Genomic DNA, 12,400 nt, shown 5'->3' with positions numbered 1-12,400 from the left:
GCTACGGGGCTAACCTCTGAACCTGAAGGATGGTGACAGTCCCCAGCATGGACTGGCAGGAGCCAGGGATTGCCCCCCCTGGAGTCATCCTTGAGGTTATTCTCAAAGACATGAAGTTTGTGGCTAGACAGCAGCTTTGGATGTCGGAATGCAGACTGGGCACCTCTGTAACCTCTAAAGGGAGACATCGAGTTTGTACGATAAGTTCTTTTGGGTGCATGTGTGTATGCAGAATATGTACAAGTAGTACATGTGAATGGTACACATGAGTGTGGTACTTGTGAATGTGCTTACATGTGAGCATGGTGCATATGAGTGTGGTACATATGAGTGTAATACACATGAGCATGGTTCAGGTAAATGTGATACATGTGTATGTGGTACATGTGAGTGTGGTACATGTGTATGTGGTACATGTGAGTATGGTACATATGAGTGTACTTACATGTGAGTGTGCTTACATGTAAGCATGACACATATGAGCATGGTACATGTAAGTATGGCACATGTGTGTGGTACATATGGTGTGGCACATGTGGTGTGGTACATGTGGTGTGGCACATGTGGGTGTGGCACATGTAAGTGGTACATGTGTATGTGGTACATGTGAGTGTGGTACATGTGAGTGAGTGTGGCACATGTAGGTGTGGCACATGTAAGTGGTACATGTGTATGTGGTACATGTGAGTGTGGTACATGTGTATGTGGTACATGTGAGTGTGGTACATATGAGTGTACTTACATGTGAGTGTGCTTACACGTAAACATGACACATATGAGCATGGTACATGTGAGTATGGCACATGTGTATGTGGTACATATGAGTGTGGCACATGTGAGTGTGGTACATGTGAGTGTGGCACATGTAAGTGTGATACATGTTTATGTGGCACATGTGAGTATGGTACATGTATATGTAGTACATGTGAGCATGATACATGTGAGTGTGGTGTATGTGAGTGTGGTAAACATGAGTGTGGTAAGTATGAGTGTGCTTACATGTGTGCATGGTACATGTGTACATATGAGTGTGGTGCATGTGAGTATTTTACATGTGAGCATGGCACATGTGAGTGTGGTACATGTGAGTGTGATATTGTGCACATGAGTGTAGTATGCATTTAGAAGCCAGAGTAGGGCACCAGCTGCCTTCCTGCATCGCTCTGCCCCTTAGTGCTGTGAGGCAGGGTCTCTCCCTGAACTGTTTCCTAGGCTTCCGGGATCCCCCTCCCACTGCTGCGGTTATAGTCATGTGAGCCATTCCTGGTTCTGATGGGGTGCAGGAGACTGGGACACAGGCCCTCATGCTCACAAAGCAAATGCTTTTCGGTACCCGGTGTTCTAGCTAGGTTTTTATTTATGTGATAAAACACTGATAGAAATCAAGTTGGGGAGGAAAGGGTTTGTCTAAAAGGAAGCATTTGGGATAAAATGGAACCACGTCATAGGGTACAGTGCATCATCCAGAGAGGTTAGAACAGAAACTCAAGACATAACATAGTTCTGTAACTGTAGACGGCCCAGGAAATGCCTGTGTCCTGTGAGGGTCTCACAGGACACAATGTCTGCTCAGGAAGGCCACACTTGCCTTCATTGCTCCCTAGCGGCCCTGCTTCACCTGTTAGGAGCCTCTGGTTTGCCCTCCCTGCCCACACAGCCTTGGCTGGCACCACTGTCGGGATTACAGAATCCCCGCCCACAGGCCTGGAAGCCCGCAGAGCATCCAGCCAGGACACATACCCACAGGACTGCAGTTCCCACCCTCTGTAGACAGCCTGGTGTGTAAAATGCGGGACACACGCCTTAGGTCATGGGAGCCCTTTTGTCACTTTCGTTCGTAGTCCACCCCACAGGGACGAAAGAAGCAGAGGAAACGAGTGACGTCATCACTGAGCGATGCAGATGTGAGGGGCAAAAGGATGCTGAGTCCTCTCAGGTCTCAGTTCCTACCCAGGAGATCTTCCCCTGCAGGATAAAGACCACCACATTGCCTCTAACTCCCCCCCCGTATGTAAACATAATTTAATTTCTATTATTTACCACTTATTCCCTTTAATACAATAAGTGGGGGCAGGAGGAAGCAAGTAGATTTTACCTTCCAGTAACCTTGTCGACAATATTGATCCCCCAAATGCAGAGAAGCAATCTTTCTGTGATTTTTCAGGTTTGGGGAGCTGGTCATCAGAGAGTAGGACGGATTCCAGCAGAAATAAATATTTAAACTAGATATCAGAAAGGTCTCTCCCTACTCTAGGACCTGGTGGCAAATGACAAGGAAGTGTGATTCGGAAAGTTCCACTGTTTCAGAAATAAAAAGCTAAGGCGTTTCCAAGTGCTGGAAACATTCCAATCAGGATGTGCAGGAGCGTGCTACGGGACTGGGGAAAGGAAGCATTGGGAGAAAATGCACTGTACAATGATTTGTTATTTTATTAATGGAGTACACAGAAGGTCCGTACGTATCCGTAGTGAGGGGAAACACAAGTCCATTATAAACTGTAAATGGAGTACACCTTAAATTTTCATTTTTATTTGCGGACGGAAAGAAAGTAGAAAGTAATTTAAAGTTTTTAAAACACATGCACAGTCTGCTTCCTTCCTGCTGATCTTGCTGCCAACAGTGCCCCCTAGTGGTGAACTGAGAAGACTGTTGTGAAGGAGAGGGGGAAAAACATTACAGGTTTTCATGAAAACGTAAACTTTCACAGTTTCACTTGGTAAGCTGAATGCTATATTTGGAAAGAAGAATGAATCTTTGTAGAGGATCACAGCAGATAGCTTAAAACGTGGACGTTTCCAAGTCGGCTTTCCTGAGTGGCTTGCCTGAGGGCACGACCATCTGTGCACGGAAATGTCCTCCAGGATGCCTTTGGGGTGTGTCTGGGTCACAACTTCTATTGTGTACCTTAAAAAGGACAGAATCCATTTTTATGGGGGATATAATCCTTCTCCCTGAACTTGTGCTTCAACCCCAATCATTTCCGAGAACCATAGTTCCAGACAACACACGGTGTTCTTGCAGGATCTCGACAGGCCAGGAACCTATGGAAGAGACCAAGTCCCAGTTCCTTAGAATGATTCAGACTGGGGCCCTCGCCCCAAAGTGAGCCAGTCAACACAGCAGGTAGGGTTACAGAATGGAGTCGCACTAACCCTGGCTCTGCCTAGAGCTTCCAAGGCCGCCACCCTAACCCTAGATGCCCGCTAGGGCAAGAGCTAGAGAGACTTCAGTTCTGAACAGGGTTCTCCGCCCTCAGCTCTGAAAAGTTCTTCCCCTGTTATTTTCTTGCTGTGTAGATTCCCAGCAGTAGTTGGATGTGCGTGTGACTCTGAGAGGTTTTATATCCTCTCTCAACATCTGCCCTCTATGAGAATACCCCTTGGATGCCTTTGAGGCAGTCATAAACCAGCACTGCCTGCCGGAAGTCTTCCATTGGAACATCTTCAGGGAGCTTCTCTGGAAGTGACAAGGGCCACTATCCTAGTATTAATTCGTTTAGAAGGTCTGAGTCCTCACTGTGGTAATCACTTCCTGATCTTGCATAGGTGATAGGGAATCTAGATGCCAACATTTCTTCAAAGAACTCACTCTCACCTTTATCAACCTTAGAAAAAACGCCTTGGCTTTGTTCTTTCTATCATCGTTGCTGGTGTGTCAGGAAGGCCTTGCTTAGCTTTCTGGATCCATGTGTCCTGCCCAACTATCACTGCTAATCTTAGTTTGATACTTTGTATATGCTCCACCCAGGAAGTGGCACTATTAGAAGGTGTGGCCCTGTTGGTCTGGGTGTGGCCTTGTTGGAGTGGGTGTGGCCTTGCTGGAGTGGGTGTGGCCTTGCTGGAGTAGGTGTTCACTGTGATCGCAGGCCCTTAGACCCTCATCCAAGCTGCCTGGAAGCCGGTATTCTGCTAGCAGCCTTCTGATGAAGATGTAGAACTCTCAGCTCCTCCTGTACCATGCCCTCCTGGATACTGCCATGTTACCGCCTTCATGACAAAGGACTGAACCTCTGAACCTGTAAGCCAGCCCCACATTAAGTGTTGTCCTTATAAGAGTTGCCTTGGTCATGGTGTCTGTTCACAGCAGTAAAACCCTAACTGAGATTCTTAGTAAGTCCTTTACACAAATTAAGGAGATCTTTAGGAACTTGGAGTAAATGTCTGGCAATGTCACACTTGGTAATCGTGAATAAAGTCAAAACAAAAATGTGTAGATTTCAAGATGGTCGTATAGTGTAGCATGTTTCTCAGAGTGTGCTCCACAAAGGGAGCCCTGGCTTATTTGACCCCTCATTTGGCCTTTTGTTTATCTAAAACATTTGAAAAAAGATCCAAACCAAAATACTTGTCTATTTTAGGAGATGCATGTACATACGTGGTGTTTCGTGAGAGTTTTGACATTCTGACTGTATCCCCTTTGGATGTCTTCAATACAGCAGCCTCATTATAAGTGCCCAAAATATGTCACTGCAGGAGACATCCTTGGTGTCAAATCACCTTCAAGCACTCGCCCTAAAGAAACTGCCGAAAAGTGTACTTTATAGGAGCAAATGTTATTAAGCAATGCACTGTCCAGCAATCAAAGTGCTCGGACAGACAGGTTCCATCCACCTTCTGGACTGACGCCCTAAGAAGAATGTATTCTTTATGGAGAATTTTTGCCAAAAGGTATAACCTGAATCTAATCATGAGGAAACTTCTGACACAAAGTGAAGGAGAGTCTGCAAAACAATTGGCTTGTCCTCTCCAAAATGCCACGGTCATAAAAGAGACAGAAAGGTTAGAGTTGAACCACAGGAAGGCAGAGTCAGGCAACATGGCAGTTAAAATGGGACACCAGATCCTCAGTTAGGTCTTAACCACATAAAACATTAACTACCCAAAGTCCTGGGACGACTGGTTAGACAGGCAGTAGATCGGACGATAGCATTACAAAAGTGTCAAGTTTCTTGTTTGCTTATCATGGTATGGTCAGATAAGAAAAATTCTGAGGATGAAAAGATGGTTCAGCCATTAGGGCTGCTCTATGCTTTTATAGGGGTCCTGAGTTTGATTCTCAGCACCCAACACTAGGTGGCTCACAACTGCCTGTAACCCCTACTTCAGAGAAGCCCAAGGCTTCTTCTCCTGATGGTACCTTACTCTCGCTGTCTCCGTGTCTCAATGTCTCGATGTCTCACTGTCTCTCTGTCAGTCTCTGTCTGTCTCTGTCCGTCTCTCTCTCTCTCCCCGCATGCACATGCACACACACACACACACACACGCACACGCACACGCACACGCACACACACACACTTTCTTGAACCATCCTTAAACCGTATATTCCAGTCTCAAAGTGAACCAGGAAACTTGAGCAGAGCCAGGTCCTGATGTTTGTTGACCCAGGTCTCCCAGAAGGGAATCCGATTTTCCAAATAAAATAAACTGTTTTTCCCATCTGTTTCTAATCCGCCTTTGAAAATGTTGCCGCGATGGATTTACACAGAGACGGCGCCCACGTTCTTTCTGAGCCTTGGCATTTGTATAGACGAGGTCGGGGACATGGCAGCCACGTGCCACCGTCCTGAATTGTCTCGAGAGTTCTGCCAGCTCTCATGTCTCTCCCAACAGTCGTATTTATTGACGTTAAACAGAATCTCTTCTTCAGCAAAAAATGAATTGTGGATATTGTATGCTCCCAAAATAAAAGCCATGATGAAAGACAGTCTGGGAAATATGACAGAGACTTCTAACAAACACCCTGATGATATGGGGGAGGGGGGAGGGAATGGCCGTATTCTTTCCTTAAGGCCAGGATTACTCTCTCAAAATGTAATAATCAAAAAACAGAATCATTTCCAAATACGCCTTCCCCAAGATGCCCGAAGAAATGCCTTTTACTTTTTCTGTCTTATATTATGGCATTTTAGGTGTGTCCAAAAAGATTCTTTAAAAAGGTAGGCTGCTCCATAAACAGTGGTGGGACTGTGTTCGGAACCAAGCACAGCCTCGTACATGCCTGTGTGGCTGTATGTTTAAAAATAATTTTTTTCATTACACTCACTGGGAGAGAGGTGGGTCATGTGTGTACTGTGGGGTGCAGGTGGAGGTCAGAGGTCAACTCGGGGTCGTTTTTTTCTCCCTCCACTAAGTAGATCACAGCGTTGAACTCAGTCCATCAGACATGACTGCAGGCACCTTTTTTTTTCTTTTCTTTTTTGCGGAGCTGGTGCGGGCACCTCTTTAACAGCTGAGCCATCTCACCATCGTAGACTTAAAATTTCTGATGCACAGATGGGCGTGCATTCAGGCTAGCCACTAAGTAAGGCCGACTTTGAAACGCCCGCATCTTAAGCTATCTGCTGTGATCCTCTGCAAAGATTCATTCTTCTTCCCAAATATAGCATTCAGCTTACCAAGTGGAATCATAAAAGTTTACGTTTTCATGAAAATTCCAGTACCGTTTTTTTTTCCCTCCTCCACCACCATCTTCTCAGTTCACCACTAAGGGGCATTGTTGGTGGGGCAGGGGAAGAGATTAGCATAAGATCTAGTCTGTTATTAACTCTCTCTCTCTCTCTCTCTCTCTCTCTCTCTCTCTCTCTCTCTCTCTGTCTCTGTGTGTGTGTGTGTGTATTTTATTCTATTTACCTTTATTTTAATCAAAAAAACATTAGGTGATTGCTATTTGAGACCTGTCGGCATGTTAGCTCCAGAGTTAGAAACTATACCCCAGGGCCCCTAGGCATAGCATCCCTCCCACTGCCCAGCACAAACAAAGTGCCCAGATTCCCCCATCCCCAAGTAAATTGATAACCCTTGCACGGACCTACTGCTCAAACCTGCAGTGACATAAGGCACCGTGGACGCTTATGGAAATTGTAAACACGGGGGTAGTGTGAGAGATAGAACTCAATGGTCTGTATATGGAATGTGTCAAAGAGGTGAAATGCTAAACTATGCATTCAGGAGATTAGAGAGGCGGCTCAATGCTCAGTGGCATTTTCTGTCTCGAAGAGGGCCTGACGCCTTTCGGCATCTCCACTCACTCATGCACCCATGTATCCACAGATAGATAAACAAAAATAAAGTAAAGCGTTCATCTTCGGTTTTCTCGGGTGAAGTGGATTTCCACGCAGGTGTGCAGAGCTGAGGACCCTGAGATCGTGCAGTCTGCTGTGGGAATCCTGGCTGGGGTTCTGAGGAGCTTTACCCAAAGTAGAACGGCACCGAGAGGGGAAAATTACTGCAGACAGAAACCTGAGGTAATTTTAGCCTTATTTACACAGGCCGCTCACCTTAGACACTGAAGTCAGGTTTAGACGTTCAAACAGCCCTGTAATGAGTACATTTTCTACCATCCTTTCCCTCGGTAAACAGCTCTCAGAGACACTAAAACACACACAGACTCTTTCTGAGTGGAACCCAGTGTTCTGTGTCCTCGGAGCCTCCTCTCTCCACACCCACTCGGCCTCACATAAAGTCTGGCTTGTTGGGGTCATCCTGAGCTTTATGATTGCTGAGAGGGTCTAATGTGCGTTTCTGTGCCTCCCTTGCTAGGGTGTGCACAGTACAGGGGAGCCTACCGCAGCTGCTCTCCTGTCCTACGAGTCCTCCCTCTCCTTCTCCTCAGTCACACCCAAGAGCACAGCAAACTCTGGCTTCCAGAACCTCCCGCCACTTCTCGAATAAAGGCAGATGAGAGTTACATTTCAAAACTAGTTTTGATCGTAAAGCGTGGATAATTGTTTCGTTTTGGTTTTCAATCTTAAATCTAACTGAAAAGGCTGGCCACAGAGAGGAAGGTTAGCTTTTCCTCGGTTCCCCGATCCTCAGTGTTGGTAGCTGTTGGTGCTGTCAAAACGACAGAGAATCCTTCAAGACTAAGAAGGGAACGTGACTGGGGGTGGAGAGGGGCTGGCAGGAGAGGAGACAAGAAGGAAGGAAATGGGAAGGAGAGAGAGGGGGCCTCCCCTGCAGCTGTTCTGCTCCTCGCTGAACCTCCCTCTTCAGGCTTGCACTCGTGCGGCTGCCTGTGCTACCCGCAGCTTCTTTACTGGGCAGCGGGAGAGCGAGGGCTAAGCTGACTTGTACAGTTGTGCTCCATCCCACGGACACTCCTTTCTCCCTGTTAAACCATCTTTCCCTCCTTCTCCCCTGTGTTTTTGCTGAACAAAGAAGGGGAAGAGGGAGGAGTGGGAGTACAGTTCCGTGATGGGGCCTTCCGCAGCAAGGCTGTGGGGCCCGTGGTTCTAATCCACAGCACCACAGAAGAGGATGGAGTGGGGGTGGGGAGGAGAGGACAGTGGACAGAAGACAGGGTCCCTCTTGGGAGGGCTCAGCCCAAGGACTGAGTGACAGAAGGGACACCACCATGCTGACCAGACCTGAAAGGCAGGGCCTTTGGCAGTTCCACTTTGGGCCAATTTAACCATTGATTTTTTTTTCCAGCACCTCCTCTCTTGTGCCTAAAGCTCCAGTCTTAAGGAAAAGCAGACTCTTCCTTAAGAAAGAAATGCGTAATTGTTCTACCTAAAGTTGTAAGGATGATTGCTATCAGAGTCTGTCGCCCCCCTTTTTTCCTAGAAAAATTAATTCGATAAGCTTTCAAGACCAGAGGAAGAGAGGAGCCTGTGCGGAGGAGAGGTTTGGAAGAGCCAAGGGTGAAAGGGAGGTCAGGGCCACAGAGCAGCAGGCCTCTGAGGGACAATCGGCCCAAACTGTCTCAGAAGGCTTTCTGCTGAATCCAAAGGAGGGTCACAATTAGGCTAGTCTAAGTGTCCTCGTTAACTGGTAATAATAACTCAATTGCATGGAACTGGGGTTAAGCGTGCGTGAGGCCCAGTGACAACTCTTTAAGGACGAAGCCTCCTTTGGAATGGACGACTCCAGTCCTAGGCCTTATAAAAATTAACATTTCTGCTGGGTTTGCACATTAGAACAATGCCAGTCAGAGTGAGTTAGATGTGCATCCTGTGTCACACACTGACACACGTCATACACATGCACCACTCTTCATGACCTGCGTGTATCCTATAAGGAACACCGGCAGGGGGTAGAGAGGTGGCTCTGAAGCCAAGAGCACACACTTTGCTCTGCCAGAGGTCACACCTACCGTTCCCAGCCCACATGGGGCAGATCACAACACCCTGTCCTCCAGCCCCAGGGACTCTTCCACCCTTTTCTGTCCTCTCCGAACACGGCAGGCATGTTCACGGAGCTCTACACAGGCACATATATACATACTCAGGCATGTACAGTTAAAATCATCATCATCATCATCATCATCATCATCATCATCATCATCTCTCTCTCTTTTTAAGCAACAAAGTTGGGTGTGAGAATTTACAATGTGGCCAGTTACAATCACAACAATTTGGACCGCGGCTGATACATTTCTCAGTGCTAAAACAAAGACCCAGATTAGGAGGCCTAGAACCCAGAAGGGCCTGGGGATCATGGGTGTGCACCCTCTCCAGGAAATACAAACGTTTACAAAATTGAAGAGCTTTAAGAAACAAAAATATGTTTAATTTTAAAAAATCCCAGCATATACAAATACAAAAAAATCACTAAATCTTTTTTTATAGTTATTTTTTGACTAAGGGAGGGTTGTAGGTCAGAGGACAGTTTTCAGGAGTCCTTCCCTCCAGGGGTCAAGCTCAGGTCATCAGCCTTGTGAGCATAAATTGCTTTTCCTTTACCTGTTTTCCTTCTTTTTTAGTTTTTAGTTTTAATTGTCACTTTTTTGTGAACTCACCATTATTTTCTGGTAACAGCATAGCTCGGTGGGTGAAGAGGCCACCCAAGTGGGAGTTTGGTCCCTGGAGCCCATGTGGTGGGAGGAGGAGACTTTCCTCGGACCTCACATGCACACGCAGTGCTCTGTGTCCACAAACAATTAAATACATATTAAAAAAATGGTTTCCCATAGAACACTCACAAGGACTTGTATAAAAATAGTCGTTAACTTTCTGATGAAAACAAAAAAAAAAAATGAAATCCTGATCGCATGGGTGATGCATGCACGCTGATAGGATCACACGGGTGATCGGGTGATCCCCGTACTCTGATAGGATCGCACGGGTGATCCCCGTACTCTGATAGGATCGCACGGGTGATCCCCGTACTCTGATAGGATCGCACGGGAGACCCATGTACACATGGGTGATCTATACACTCTGATAGGATCACATGGCTGCTGCGTATATTCTAATAGGCCGACACATGCTGATGCGTATACTCCGATAGGCCGACACATGCTGATGCAGTATACCCAGGTACCTTTCACCATCATTCACATTTAAAATAACTCCCATGCTATCTCTGTTGTTTCCCAGGGTGTCCCCCACATTTAGACATTACCTTGATCTTCCTGATAAGTAAGGAGACTTATTTGGCTCTAAATTCCCACTTTTATTCCTGGTCTGTATAGGTAGTAGGCTGTTGTTCTCAGCGGCCCCCATCTGAGCTCCCTGCTCTGTGCCTTAGGACTGCAGCGCCTACCCAAGCCCTTGCCCTCTGCTTCCCGGCTTCAGTGGGTGTTGATTTTGCACATCAAGCTTTGGCCTATCTGCCTGCTGTGACTGTTGCTAGGTCCACCACTGACCAGAGCTGTTGTTGAAAGACCCCACCTCCACCTCCCCCATAATGTGGTCTTTTCCACCCTCAGATCTAGGGAGCAATGGATCCCCACCGCTCATAATCCCCGGTGTCTGAACCTTTCTTGTAAGGTCCCTATGACCCTGGAAAAAAAATCTTTTTGATTAACATATCCTCTTAAAAATTTTAAGAACACCCCCAACAGGGGCAATGGGCAAAGGCCACACCTACTCCAACAAGACCACGCCTACTCCAACAAGGCCACACCTACTCCAACAAGACCACGCCTACTCCAACAAGGTCGCGCCTGCTCCAACAAGGCCACGCCCACTCCAATGAGGCCACACCTACTCCAACCAGGCCATGTCCACAGTGACACACCCATTCCAACAAGACTTTGTTGGTGGTATTGGTCCTATATCAGTCAGGGGCAGAACAAATAACAATCTTTTGTTCATGCTAGCTGGATGCCTGACTTTATGGCCAAAGCTATCTCAAACCTAGGACTCCTAAAAATAAAATCTAGTCTAATCCAGGCAGCACAGCAAGAAGGAGGTGCTTCATGCCACCCACAGACCCCAGTGGAGGAGTTAGGGGAAGGACTGAAGGAGCTGAAGGGGTTTACAACCCCATAGGAAGAACAACAATATCAACCAACCAGACCCCACCAGAACTCCCAGGGACTAAGCCACCCACCAATGAGTACACATGGAGGGACCCATGACTCCAACGACACATGTAGCAGAGGATGGCATTGTCCAGCATCAATATGAGGAGAAGCCCTTGGTCCTGGGAAGGCTCATTTCCCCAATGTAGGGTAATGCCAGGGCGGTGAGGTGGGAGTGGGTGGGTAGGAAAGGGAACATCCTCACAGAAGCAGGGGGAAGGTGAGGGAGTATGGGACGGGAGAAGAGGATAACATTTGAAATGTAAATACCTAAAATATCCAAGACAAATAAAATTATTTTTAAAAAAAAAGAAAAGAAAAGAAAAGGAAAAGGAAAAAGGAACGACAGGCTTTGGAGTTCTTGGCAGCAGCCACAGGAAGAAGATGGAAGGCAGCAAGTGTTGGTGGAAAGTGGACCTTGGATGTTGACCCAGGAAGTAGAGAAAGAGTAAATGCAGCCCTGGACTTCGTTCCGTGGAGTTTTTATTGAAGGGACAGAATGCTACTGGGTAACATGGGCCTGTGGAAGCTGCACTCCGCCCTTGGGCCAACCAAAGAGAAAATATTTAACCTTGGTGTTGTAGACTTCGAGGTGTTGCTCTGGGTGGCCTAGAACTCAGAATGAGCCAGGAATGAGGGGCACCAGGCTGCACTGGCTTCTGCCAGGCTGACCTCGGGTTTTATTAGCTTGTACCACTAGCTCAAAGCTCCTTGGGTATCTCGGAGCACACCCAAGTCCTCATATTTGGAAAATCTCTTAACAAGAAAACCTTTTATCTTTCCAGACGTATCTTTTAGATGTATAAACAATAACCAAAGGCATTAGAAGCTCCTAAAACTAATTCGCTACTTTGACAGGTAAGCAACAGTTTTTAAAAATGCCAGAAAGTGGCGGTGGCAATACCTAGCATAGAACAATGTCCCAGGGTGTCAAGAGCCTCTTTCCGCACCTCTCTGAGCCCAAGGATAGCTCAGATAGGGCCCCCACGCTAAACAGAAAATGTCCCTATTTGTTCATTTGGCTGTTTATTGAAAGCTGTCGTGAGGACGTGATTCATAATGACTACGGAGGTGAATGGCTCCCTCTAAGGCTGCAGAGTCCTTCAGTTACACAAACAACTCCATTTGAGCCACCATCTCCAGAATGGGCTT

This window comes from Rattus rattus, chromosome 6, assembly GCF_011064425.1.
Source record: "Rattus rattus isolate New Zealand chromosome 6, Rrattus_CSIRO_v1, whole genome shotgun sequence".
Classification (NCBI taxonomy): Eukaryota; Metazoa; Chordata; class Mammalia; order Rodentia; family Muridae; genus Rattus; species Rattus rattus.
This window is presented reverse-complemented; position numbering follows the sequence as displayed.